Genomic DNA, 14,108 nt, shown 5'->3' with positions numbered 1-14,108 from the left:
TTCAGTAACTCAGCCAGAGGATAGGGGTCTATTTCAGGAATGGGTGGGTGAGATTCTGTAGCCTGCAATGTGCAGGAGGTCAGACTAGATGATCATGATGCTCCCTTCTGACCTTAAAGTCTGAGTCAATTCTGGTTGACTGAACCAAGATAGAATTTCAAATTTAGCTCCTTCATTCATTCAATTCTATGGACCAAATTCATCTACAGTATAGCTCTATTGACTTTAAAGGAACTACACCATGGATGAATCTGGTCCCTAACTACACACAGTGCTGTCAAAATACAGAAATAGCTGGACTTGCACCTGCTTGCCTGATTAGGCTATAGAAAGAAGACTGGCACTGGCTCAGTATGCAAAAACAGTATATCTGTCATGATGAAGATCTAATCCGGAACATTCTACACAGCTTTATTCACAATGTGTGTAGGTAGTGGAGAGGTGGGATTTATCTCGTTCTTCTCACCTATGGATATTATCTTTCTAATTAAATGTAGATACATTTCACTTTTTATTCTTCATGTGTATACGTTTTCAAACTGTTTATTTGCTGTCTGACTTTTTTTTCCTACCCATTCCCCAAACTTCAAACCTACTAAGTAAAAATCATGGACATGGATCTAAAATGGAATAAGTAATTTTTTGATAGCTTCTTGCTAACTCTTTAAAGCTCTGTGCAGCTGCTGGTGTATGTTTGTGCTGGCATTGCAGAGTGGAGCCCTGGGAATAAGGAATCTGATTTCAGAGAAACAAGAGCTAGCTTCAAAGAGGAGAGCAACTCTCCCCAGCTGATAGAACTTTTACTAAAAGAAAACAACAATGAAGTAAGAAACACACTAGTAATATCTCCTGTTACTCCTCTGCAATCCTTTTCAAAACTTTCTTCTCCTTTATCTGATTATATACTTCCGTCTCCAAATTCTCTTTTGTGACGGTTTTACCTTTTCTGTTAGTTTAGGTGTCTGATTGTAGATTTCAGTGTGAGACCACATTACTTCAAAGCACATTATATTAGTTATTAAAGGGCAAAAAATAACTCATGTAATTGCGATATATATCCTTGGAGATCTCTACAGAGTGGGGAAACCAATCTGAGGCCTACTGGATGTATGTTTTTTTAATATAGATTAAGAAGGCATTATACACTAATAATGAGCTACACTGCACTTTTCATTCACCGATGCTCTGGTATTTAAGCATCACAGCTAAAGTAGTTTAGATCATATTTTTCCTGGAGTGACATGGTTGAAATAAACAAGTTGGCCTCCAAGACATGTATTCTATATTTTAAGAAAGACCTGGTAAATACAGAGTATGAGAAGCTGTGTTGATAATCTATTTATCTCTCTCATGGTTTAAAAATGGAATTTGTTTAAACAAAAGACAAAAAGTAGTCATTTGGGGTCCTATCCTGCCCCTATTTAATTCAATGGGAATTTTGCCATTGACTTCAATGACAGTGGGTCCAAATCCTAGGTTCCATTTACCTAATCTTAGCTGGTATAAATTGGCTTTAGCTGGTGTAAACTGGCATATCTCCATTGCCAGTTTTTGCCAGCTAAAGATCTGGCCTGATATATTTATTTAAATGATTCCCAAGATACATTATTGGTGTACAATAGCTCTTTTGCCTTTACTTATGTAGAATTTTTTTCCTTTCTGCTTCTGCAAGCATAATTTGATAGCAATAATCATTATATTTTTTCCGTGGGAAGGCTCTCAAAAAGTTGCTCTTTGAGTAGAGGAGAACAGCACTAGTTTGTTTAGTTATTCTGACTGGATGACGGATGAAATGTCAGAAATAATTTCACAAAACGATGATGTGTAATCCCACAGGACGAATGCCTGCATTAGAAATCCCACTGCAGGTTTAATTTGCCAAAACGAAGCCTTCTTGCAACACTGCTTATTACTTTTGTAAAACAGTAATAAAGTAACATTTACAAATTATAAGCCAAGAGCAATGAAAATGGTTCTGGAATTATTAGTCATCATTGACGACTAAATACAGTTGATGTATTTGTACTAGTAAAATCAGGATTTAACTGAGAGCCTTACTATAGTCTTGATCACACAAAGTGCTGAGCATCCTCAGCTCCCATTTGCTTCAGTGAGAGTTGAGGGCACTCGGAACCTCAAAGGATCATGCAGTCCTCATGTAAAGATCATGCGGTAGTTACGCTGCACATGGGGACACGGTTTAGTGGTTTTCTGACTCTAAAAGTAAACTGGAATTTTTTTTGACAGACATAGCAAGACTGTAATTAAAGATCTGTTTAAGTTCTTAAACCAGTAATAGAATAGATATAGTGCAGGCCTATTATTGTGTTTGGTCTCCTCGCACTGACTCAGCATCATCCCTTCTTGGTAACAGCAGAGACTGGAGAAGCATTTGGGTTAGGTAGCATGGAACACGGGTCTTGTATTCCAAGTAAGAGCTGGAGGCAGCTTCCCATCACCCAGCAAGGTTCAGATGAGTCCTCAGTCTACAGGGGTACATGGAGCAGCACAGTATGAATCCAGAGAGATCCAGAAGGAGCAAGGCAAAAATGGGAGGGGCAGAGAGGTATCTGGGGAAAGACTTCCCTGGGGAAGAAAGATTAAATTGGGGAATAGCTTTGGTTATATAAGTGAGAGGAATGGGGGGAAGTAACCCTATTATATCCCTAAGAAAAAGGATTTTAACTAACACTCACACAGATGGAGTCCTAGGGACAGACATAGAAGAGACAGAAGGCTGGAGTTTGGGTGGGAGTCAGAGTGAACATCCTCAGGGATAGAGGAGAGACAGGGTAAAATGGTTGAAGGATAAAATTGCAGTTAAAGGGGTTGTCGAGATTGGAGTCCCCTCTCCCAGGGGACAATAGGAGATGTTCAAATAACTTCCTCCTGAGTGGATGCACATGATGCCTCCATCCAATAGGACAAACAGGAGGAAACAGAAAGCTTTCACATCTCCTTCTTTTGCGCGGGGGTGGGGGGAGGAATGGTTGAAGATGCAGATAGAAAACTAGCACAAACTACAGAGGGCAGGTGGGTGAGAAGTGGTGTCATATTCAGGGGAGAGTCATATTTCTTGGGAGGTAGAATAGAGAGTTTGTGATTTTTATTTCACAGGGGTCAGGAAGAAGAGACCACAGGACAAGAGGCAATTTAAGTTTTAATCTAATCTCAGTCTTATGAATGATACATCACAGCCAGGGACTAACTCCTACATTTATATGATTTAACAGATCTATTCCATTTTTAACTTTTATGGTCCATGTAGACCAAAACCAACCCAAATAAAAACACAATAAAAAACAAAATATTTGAAACTCAGTCCCTCCTTATTTACCAGAGTTCAGGGTTCTCTATTTATCTTGCCATGCTTCAAGTTTTGGGCTGAAGTCATTAGCTCTTGCATTTTCTTACCCTCCCTGCTCTACTGATGGTCTTAGTTTTGCTCTCTGATTTGAGACATACAGAGAAAAAGTGGACTAACAAATCTTCAGACAAAGTAGTTACTCTGTTAAGTTAAACTAGTTGTCCAAAAAGCCTGAGGGAAAGGCATGCCTGTCTTTGCAGATCCCCAATGCAGGGGGTCGTTTCACCCTATCTGGGAGGTTTTTTTAGTTCTACACACTAGATATTCATACATTAGTGTCTAAAAGAAGTGGACCAGGAAACAAATTTTTCCTGAGTGTAACTTGCTCCATATCTTATTAGATATCTTGCATTATTAAGGCATCTTTTGTCCTAAAGAGTCCCAAATGTTTTCTAAACTGAAATGCATACTACACACATTTCTTCTTCGACTGTACAACACCAGGAATACAGTTGGTAAAGACTGTCCTTACCAGGCTTAATTTCCAGAAGTGCCCTCTAATTTTGTGGGCACAGTTTTGCCAGTAATTAATTTGGGGTCGAAATGGTAACAACTATTGCACAGCTACCTACCTGGCTTGCTCACACAGGGAGGTTGATAGATCTCTACTTGCTACCATCCACCTCAAAATTAATTGTTGGTGCAAAACTAGGTCCATAGAAATAGAGGCCACTTCTAAAAATTTAGGTTAGTTTGGAGAGTCTCTCTCCAGATGCAAACATATTTCAGGGAGTAGGCCAATTACTAACTGATGTATATTATACCTTATCTAAAGGGATCCCAAACAGTGGTCTGAGGACCTTAGAGCGTGGGATGGTCACATGGTGCTGCTCCTCCTCGCTTACAGCCACTCAATTTAATTAAATTAAAATACTGTATATACCTTTGTACATTTATACAATTTTTAAATTGCTTGCATGATAGTGGTAATACAAAAGTATAATACTACATTTTAGCTATCTTTTTAGCTTGCCACAGGGATGATAGGTACACATCACATATTGGGGGAGGAGATGCTTCGTGTGATCTCAAATAGGAGGTATGCTGGTCCATGACACTCTTCATTAAAATGTCATCTCTTCTATCAGAGTTTGAGAAGTCATGTCCTATCTAATGTAACTGTGGGTGGTTTTAATTTCCCATATAAATGTCTAATTTTTTTTTAATCCTACTAATCTCTTCGTCTCAGTTGTATCTAGTGGCAATGAGTTCAAGAGGTTAATTGTGCTGTGAGTGTATATTTCCTGTTATCAGTTTTAAATTTGTTACCTTTCTGTTTCATTAAATGACATCTTAAGCGGGCAAATATGGGAGCCAGACTTGCCTTCTCAATACTATTCACTATCTTGTATACTTCTATCGTTTCCCCTTTGGCTGATCGCCTCTCTAAACTGAGCAGTCCCAATCTTCTCTGGCTCTCCTCATATAGAAGTCTCTGTACCTCTAATAATTTTTGTAAGCCATAGCCACACTGAGAGGCAAAAGAGAAAACAATGCATGCTGGTAGGCTGTAGGAGTTCACAGTGCTTCAACCTCTGCTGCACCTTTAACAGGGTGCAATGTACATCACACACACACACACACACACACACACACTGCCAGCTCTGCTGTGCTGGGCAGTGAACATTCCCTAAGGTTTGTGAAGCACTCCCAGGCAAAAGTGGTAGGGGGCCATATAAACACATATCCCAAAAATGTTTGCATTCTCCTAGGATTTTAGCATCACTGCTGGTGCTATAGTCCTTTGATCTTCTGTTCTCCTTAAAAAATAATAGGAACTTAGAATTTTCCATACCAAATCAATACATTGGTCCATCAAGTATGCTAAAACAGTTTCAGCAGTGACTAACACCCAATGCTTCAGAAGATAGTGATTACCAGAGCCATCCCTTGGGCATGGCAAATTGGGGCGACCGCTCTGGGCCCCGCGCTTTGGGGTGGGGGGGGCATGTGGCTGCCGATGCAATTGGCCAGCACCAGGTGCAGTCAGTCCCGGAGGTGATGGATTCATCACTTCCTCACCAGGCCCTGCACCGCCCTAGGGATGACCTTGGTTTACCATTCCCATGATGCACCTAATGAGTGGCACAGCTCTATATATGATATATATATCATCTATTTAGACTGATCTAATCTTGCAGTATCCTAATTTCTGCTTCAGGATTTGTTTTAGTTTTTTAAATGAGAAGATTGGTATTTTTCCTGTCCTAATTGGAAAGATTAAGAATAAAGCAAGGGTAACAGCAGCTAAGAAATACAGTTTGTCATTATCTTGGAGATATGCTGTCATACAAAAGGTGTATGTTTACCTGTGTGCCTATTGAGATGAGAAACTGCAGGGGGTGGGGGAGAGAGGAGGCTACAGATTGCTTCCCTTTATCCTCTCTAATGACGGTTGTTCTTGAGTTCCATGGAGTAGTCAGTGAACTGGATGGTCTCTGCACAGCTCTGTTTAAAAATCAAAATAAAATCCATTGTTCCATAAGGAAAATATATTTATTGGCTTAATATTAATGTTTTACATATCTGAACCAAGGCTGCCCATCCCTTTTTCTGTGATTTTTATTTTTCCCCCCATGGTGAAACTGAGTTCCTTTGATAGAAATAACTTGAATGGAAAAGATGGGTGGTAGGGGAAAAAATACATTCTTTGCACTTGTAATAACATGTAGCACTTTAATCTTCAAAGCATCTTACGAATATTAAATCACTTCACTCCTCAGAGGGAGGGAAGGAAATATTATTAAATTCTGTGTCTTAGTAAAATGGGCGTAAGCCTCTATCTACATAAGATTAAGCATGTTCCAAAGCAAGGTTAGATGCATTGTGTTTAAATGCATACAGCAGCTGGCATCCTAGCTACACCAAGGCTCTCAAAATTGCTAATACTGGTGTTAGCAATGGAGGGAAATTCTTAGGAAATTTGCACTAGTAGAGATGGAGCCATGAGGACTTGCCAAGGCTTCAGAGTCTGTGTTCGAGCCAGGAATGGATCTTGGGAGCACCTGAATCCCAATTTTCTGCTCAGTCTACAATTCTTCCATGCTAGATATGTAGAAAACATCACTGCATAACTTCAATTTAATAAGCTCTACCCCTTTCTAATGGCGCTGTGCCTATGAATTAGAGCATTACTAATAGGAGTGTTACTTACAGGGTGTACAAGCACATATCTTTATTTTTCCCATAATTAACCACAATCTCAACTATCCTGGAGACTTCAATCTACTAGAATACTTCCTAATGGAGCACATGTGTCACTGATGCAAATTATTCCACAGCAGCAGAGAGGTATGTATTTGTGAAGACCTTGATTGCAACCCTGACATAATGTAAAGATCCAGCAAAGCAAATAAGGGTATGTTCAGAGGGCTCTAACCTGCTAAGGCCCCTTTCTGCTGCTTTGGCATCACAAAAGTCTACACAGGGATAAAAGACCTGCAGCTGGCCCAGATCAGCTGACTCGTGCTTACAAGGCTTGAGCTGCAGGGCTAAAAATCGCTGTGTAGACATTTGGACTCAGGTTGGAGCCCGAGCTCTGGGATCTTTCACCTTTGCAGGATTGAGGCCATATACCTCCCTGAAACAGCCCAACCAGTAGGGGAATCACTGAGTTATGTTAAAGATGGTGTAGCTCCCAGTCTTTCCAGTGAAGGGGATTGGGGGGTATGCTGGAGGTGTGGCTGGAATGCTCCATCAATCTCTGCATAGTACAACAGACCCTTGAGGGTGTTACTCCTGGCATAAATTAAAGCAGCCCTGAGGGATCACAGGAGAACAATGGTAACATTCACCTTTATACCTCCCACACTCACCTCAGTGGGCCTGGGCCAGGTCCAGAGATCAGGGTCAATGAATTTGTTGATTTACTTCTAAGCCAAAAAACAACTCTAAAAGAACATATCAACTTTTGCTACACGAAGCCCTTCCTGCACTTCAATACACACCAGGTCTTACCACCCAGTACAAGAATGACAGTAGGTGGGTCCATTATTTACAATATCTTACGTTGCCTCTGGTGGTTTAGGTGGAACAGAGATATATAACCTCCTAAAATATCTGCAGTAGCCCCAAGATAACAGCCAGTCTTTTTTTCAATCCTTTCAATTATTTGAATATCCCAATTCTTTTTCTGGAAAGCAGTTTGCCACTATAATTTGCAATTATTTCTTTGCACAATAAATTCATAGTTTTTGAGCCTCTGTCTCTAAAAAACAAATCACCCTGAATATGTTGTCTGTGGGAAATGAATGTGTGTGTTTCATCGAGATATATATTTTTTTAAAAATAATTGGGGAGGCGAGGGGAGTGAGAGTGTCTTTAATAAGAGAGCAAAAGAATCAAGACAATTTTTGTAGTAAAATCCTGACTAAGCCATGCTCTCTCTGTAACAAATCCCCTGGCAAGAAGCCTGTCAGTGGACTGTTTCCAAGATCTCAGTCTGAACAGCAGCCAGTGCTCTACAGAAGAACAGGCCCAAGATGTCTTATCACCTTTCACCTCTGACTCCTCACCCTGCTGCCTCATGTTTTGTGAACTTGAAATCTTGTGAGAGAATACTTAGTCATCCTGTTTACAAACAACCTATTTATTTCTCCAGATCAGCTTGGAAGGACATATCCAGGTCACCTGATCCTGTGTTGTCACAGAAACCATGAGCTTCTGACTCTTCCTGTAGTTAAGCCAAAAAGCAGCAACATCTGACTGGTTGGAACTGGTGCTGGATTGCTAAACTGTCATTCTTCACTGAATTCACTTTGGGCTGTAAACCCTGCCTAAGTTTTGACATGCAAGGTCTTACTGGAAGCCATCATTGTTCAGAGATCTTCATTCATTTGCTTTGCATGAAGAAAAGATGAATGTGGATTTTTGTTTACCTCAGCTTCACAAGCTGATTTCCGCAGCTCTGCTCTCCTTTATTCTTACTAAAGTTTAAAATTGTGCCAGTAGCTTCATGCAAATTCTTTCCCTTATTAGTTCAGTTTCCAGGCTGACATTTTTGTCTTTGTTATAATTTTCATTTGAACTAACCATTTACTTGTTGGGTTGCTCATTTGAGTCCTGAGGCTTTGTTGAGACACTAGCCAGGAGCCAATTGCTTGATGTTTCGTTGTTTGTTTGAAAAAAGTAATATAATAATAATTAGAAACAATGAGTCAGTGCTGATGCTCTTCTGGTTCACAATGGACTCTTGTATCCTTTCTTTCATGTTAACAGTTGTCAAGGCTGGATCCCCACTTTGAACTTTAGGGTACAAATGTAGGGGCCTGCATGAAAACTTCTAAGCTTAACTACCAGCTTAGCCCTGGTCCGCTGCCACCATTTCCAATGGATTCCCACCCTGGGAAGCCTTGAAAAACCTTCACCAATTCCCTGGTGAATACAGATCCAAACCCCTTGGATCTTAAAACAAGGAGAAATTAACCATCCCCCCTCCTTCCTCCCACCAACTCCTGGTGAATCAAGATCCAAACCCCTTGGATCTTAAAAAAAGGAGAAATTAACCCTTCCCCCTCCTTCCTTTCACCAACTCCTGGTGAATACAGATCCAACCCCCTTGGATTTAAAAACAAGGAAAAATCAATCAGGTTCTTAAAAAGAAGGCTTTTAATTAAAGAAAAAGGTAAAAATCATCTCTGTAAAATCAGTATGGAAATTAACCTTACAGGGTAATCAAACTTAAAGAGCTCAGAGGACTCCCCTCTAGTCTCAGGTTCAAAGTACAGCAAACAAAGATAAACACTCTAGTAAAAGGTACATTTACAAGTTGAGAAAAACAAAGGAAAACTAACACGCCTTGCCTGGCTATTTACTTACAAGTTTGAAATAGGAGAGACTTGTTTAGAAAGATGTGGAGAACCTGGATTGATGTCTGGTCCCTCTCAGTCCCGAGAACGAACACACTCTCAAACAAAGAACACAAACAAAAGCCTCCCCCCCCCCCCAAGATTTGAAAGTATCTTGTCCCCTTATTGGTCCTTTAGGTCAGATGCCAGCCAGGTTACCTGAGCTTCGTAACCCTTTACAAGGAAAAGGATTTTGGAGTCTCTGGCCAGGAGGGATTTTATAGTACTGTACACAGGACAGCTATTACCCTTCCCTTTATAGTTATGACAACAGTAAACAACACTGTCTTGTATTTGCCTATTCTACTGAGTTACATCCAGTAGTGCATTACATGCCATTTCATTGACTTCAGTGGGGTTGAATGGAGTAAAAATGAGGGAAGAACTTTAACTCTACAATATTTATAGCTCCATAAACATTTAAAGATGGTTCTTTAAAATCCTTCCTGCTTCTGATCTAGTGACATAACTTAGGAAATGTTTACATTTAGGTTTGTATGCAGTGTTATAGCTGTGTCGGTCCCAGAATATTACAGAGACAAGGTGGGTGAGATAATATCTTTTATTGGACCAACTTCTGTTGGTGAGAGAGACAAGCTTTCATGATACATTGTGTAGCTCAAAAGCTTGTCTCTCTGACCAACAGAAGTTGGTCCAATAAAAGATATTACCTCACCCATCTTGTCTCACATTTAGGTTTGTAATCTGACTTGCTAAAATTATTCCTTTTGTATCTTTCCTCCACACGAGAACTTTGGCATGGCGGAGGGTAGATCACAGAACAGTAGTAAAAATCATAGGTTGCACATAATGTTCAGCTGATTCTGTGCAGAGCTGAACATGATATGTGAATACAATGTCAAATGCATGAGAAACTCTTTTATTATTCCTGTAGGGACTATAGTGTGTACACCTTGCTAGAGCAGCTTCTTTGTGTTAGAACATCGTGTGCCTGCCATGTATGATAGCCAAAAAGCTGCTGCCTCTGCATCTTCTGCTGATATTGTCAATTCATACCCTGAGATCAAGCCCAGGGCACAGTGTGGCTCTTTGCATGTCAAGATGAAAATAATCAATTCTGATCCCTTTTTAACAAATGTGTTAATAGTAGAAGATTAATAAATATTACCCTTCCCTCTGTGGCACTGAAGTCTTGAAGGGAGAATCCTCCAAAGAAGAAAGGAGTGTGGTAATGTCCTGTACTGCATTACATCCCTGAAATGCTAGGAAAAGGACAGTGGAATTCAAACATAGCAGAAGTTATCCCTCCAGAGACTACATGTCTTGAAGAAACAGTAATTGCTGAAATAAGGCTTATAGAACCAATGTCTGAGAGGCCAACTTACACATTGAATGTAAGTGTGCAAATGGGCATGCATTTTTGCATTTGGCCTTTGGGCCTCCTCTTTTAACAATGGGTATTGCAGTTCATAGTTGCTGCTGAAGGCAGTGGGCCATGTTGAGAGGGGAGTCAATTCCTTGTGACTTGCACTTTCCTCCAGCCCCGTCAACATTTATACTACTTCAACTTACTTCAAATTACTTCCTTAGAACTGCAGGCCCATCCCTGAGCCACCCCAACAGGAGCTGCAGGAAGGAGAGATGCATTCCTCCCCTTGCTCTGGCAGGGAGTAAACTACCTCACCCCTTTTCCGGATGCACCTAAGTGCCCTGTTTGCCCCGCAACTATTCTGGTTGGCAAGTAGGGGGGAAACAGAGTCCAGGCTTCTCCCACACCTCATTCGTGCACCACCGCCCTTGCTCGGGGGGTTGGCAGCCCTGCTCTCATTCTGCAGCTGGAGTTGTAGTCTGAGCAGCCTTTATTTGACTAAATAGGGGACAGGGTTAATCTATTCTGTGGCTGAGTAAGAGCTAGGCACACATGGTCCTTTAAGGCTTGATTCTGCAACCTTATTCTTAACCCTTATTATCAATGGGGCTGTTTGTTAGAGTATCAAGTGCAAAATCGGGCCCTCAGACTCACACCCGTTTACCAACATGTAACTTACACCACCGCATCACCTATGAATTTGGCCCACAGCATCTGAGTGTAGGAGAGTCTAGGGCCTCTGGTTAAACTCACATTCCAGGGAGACAAGTAGAAAGTCTAGCAACAAGAGCAACTAACAGAAAGGTGTCAGAATGTAAAGATAAAAGCAGAACAGTCCCCAGCTTTACACTACCTTGTGGCTCCTTAAAGAGTCAGTGACTGCAGCTTAAGTTCCTTTATACATCTGCAAGTAAGTGTAAAGGGATCTGACTTTGAATTTGGTCCTTTTTTGTGTGCATAAAATATTGGAAGAAATGCCCTAACATAGTTCACTCCTTTGTAAACAGTATCATTTCCAATATGGTGTATCCTTCCTCTTGTTCAGGGCTGGAGAGGGAAAAAATAGTTGTTGAATCAAAAAAGGTCTGGGATCAGAACTAGAATTGTAATACAAACAAGAAAATTGGATCAGAACTTGCAGTAAATCTACAGGCTTAGTAGAAAATCTACAGGAGACTAACTTAAATATAGGAGTATTTGTTAATGTTAATGAGATAATTATTCCAACAGAAAGGGACACATGCAGATGTGGGGGGTTTATACCGGGGCTACACTTTCCAATGTGCCACCAACCCTCACAAATTAAAATGTGTCCTTTCATTTGTTGTTAGAAACTTCCGTACAAGTATACTACGTCTTTAGAATCCAAACAGAGGCAGGAGGGAAAAAAGTCTCTCATCCTTCTCCACTGCCTATCCCCATTAGAAATCCTCTCCATTCCTGGTCCTTTCTTTTCTCAAACAAGATCCCTCCCATATCCCTACCCATCCTCTGACTCCCAAAACCACTTGAGGATTATCCAGTACCCTGAGTGTTGAGACTGAGATTTATTTTGAAGAAAATCCCATTTTAAATCTGCTAAATGCTTGGTAGGATGCACAGGTTCAAAATCTTCAAAAATAATGTGCTAAAATTTTGCAGAAGGAATCCAGTTAATGGATATGCCATGGTACTACCCTGTACTTCTTCCCATGTGGGACAAAATAAATCAGCATCTCATCTTAATCATATGCAGGGTTTTCCCATTAGATCCCAGAATCTCCTACTGTAGATATACAAAATGTTCTGGATATCAACAAAGAGCTTGAAGTAATATTTATACTCAAGGCTAGAATGATTGCCAGGAAAATAATTGTTTAAGAACTGGAAATCAGAAAACAAAATTAACATTATTGAATGGTATTCAGGCCTCAGTGATTTGGCACACTCAGCAAAGATCACATGTCAGTTAAATGACAAATATGAAAGTTCCAAAAATATATGGTGGTGTTTCTGGAAAATCTCTGACTAAGCTTAATGTAGTTAACTTTCTGCTTTGTATACACTTTGTGGGAATTCCAAGTTATGACACTTGGATTTCTATTGATACTGTATAAGAATTTCTTGGGTTGGGAGGGGTTGTTTTCTTCATTAAAAAATAATTAAAATTATTAAATTTGGAGGAAAGAGAGCTAAACAAATTAAGCTCTCACTTACTAAATAACAGACATAAAATTCATGTTTTTATGAACCATTAGCCTCTTTGATCAAAGTAAAATGCATTTTTATGTTCTTCTGTTCGGACCCCAAGATTTGTTGTGTCCCATGTCATCTCTTGTTCTCTCTGTCTCCCTTTGAAGTCTATGGTGTTTCAGACCCTTGGAATCGTTATGTAGTACAACCTGGAAAATTCTCAGAGCCAAGACAAAATATTCTTGTATCCAAAAAAGTGCTATAAAGAAAGCATATGTCTAAGGCATACCAATGTCAGTGAGTCCTAGGGTGATCTAGATTAGTTTGTGTAGTGCCTTGATGTAGGTTGCTCTAACTTGCAAGCCAAAGTTGTAACATTTTAAGAAACAAAAGTGGCAAGGATAATACACGTAACTTGCTTTCTTGGGATTGTCTTGTACTTTATTCTCTGTCCTGGGCCACATTTGTCTATCATCTAGTTGTAGGTACCTTGCACTCCTTTTCCCCTTCCCATGGCTTGACCATTGGGTTTGGCTGAGCTGTGCTTAGCACAGGGCCTAAACTTTACACCACATTTGTGTCTTCCCCCTCTGCAATCTCAATCTTCCAGATGCCAGTTCGTCCTGGCCCAAATTAGAGTAGCCTAAAGGCTGATCTAACTAGCATGACTAATAACAGCTCTGGGGATTTCCATGGCTTAGGACACCTCTCAGCTACTAGTGCAGAGAATCAGCACAAATGATCTGGCACCACATATCTGGAATGTTACCCACCACTACATGTACAGCACGTTTTAAAACACAGCTATTACTAAATCTGCATTGAGATGGCCTAGTTCCATCACTTTTTCATATCAATTATATAAACTTGACTATGAATATATTGTAAGAGAGATTAAAAATTTAAGGCAAAATTCTCTTGTATCTGCAGTGTAAATCTCTATTTCATATTCTGCATTCATTCCCTATGCAGAATTCTCCAGTGATGTTACTGGTAGTGCTTTGTGTGAAATGAAGACTGGAAAAAAGATTTTTGCTCTTAGATGCTTCTTCTGCACCAGGTACATGATACCAGTTCTATTCTTTTACACCAGTGCAAATCCAAAATAACTCAGCAGAAGCCATGGAGTTGCTCCAGATTTACACAGATGCAAATGGGAGCAGAATTTGGTGTGTTTTCAGATATTTAAGTGAGCAAGTGTTTGACCTGAGTCATTTTGTTTAAATTTAAATTTTGCTGCACAATAGGAAAAGAGGGTGAGAAGAATGGGAAATTGTGGAGATACGTGTCCAAGGACTAAATTCCTTGTATATGCCTTCAGAGTACACAAATTAAGTGGTCAAAAGTGGCCAGTATAAATAAGCCAGCCAAAAGACCTTATGCTCTTATTGGC

At 40.2% G+C, this 14,108-nt stretch overlaps 1 long non-coding RNA gene across 4 annotated transcripts in view; it reads right to left on the bottom strand.

Annotated features, from left to right (window-relative positions):
• LOC128839816 (uncharacterized) overlaps nucleotides 1–14,108 on the bottom strand; it is a 60,974-nt gene that overhangs the window by 26,455 nt on the left and 20,411 nt on the right. For 3 of the 4 annotated variants that reach the window (XR_008445530.1, XR_008445532.1, XR_008445533.1), the window contains exon 2: nucleotides 5,677–5,815. This is a non-coding gene — a long non-coding RNA (uncharacterized LOC128839816). Of the gene's footprint in view, nucleotides 1–5,676; nucleotides 5,816–10,342; nucleotides 10,433–14,108 lie in introns of those variants that run through there. The other variant, XR_008445531.1, reaches the window with a different exon arrangement.

The sequence above is a fragment of the Malaclemys terrapin genome, chromosome 6 (genome assembly GCF_027887155.1).
Source record: "Malaclemys terrapin pileata isolate rMalTer1 chromosome 6, rMalTer1.hap1, whole genome shotgun sequence".
Classification (NCBI taxonomy): domain Eukaryota; kingdom Metazoa; phylum Chordata; order Testudines; family Emydidae; genus Malaclemys; species Malaclemys terrapin.
Note: the sequence above shows the minus strand (reverse complement) of the source record. Positions and strands in the feature narration are given on the sequence as shown.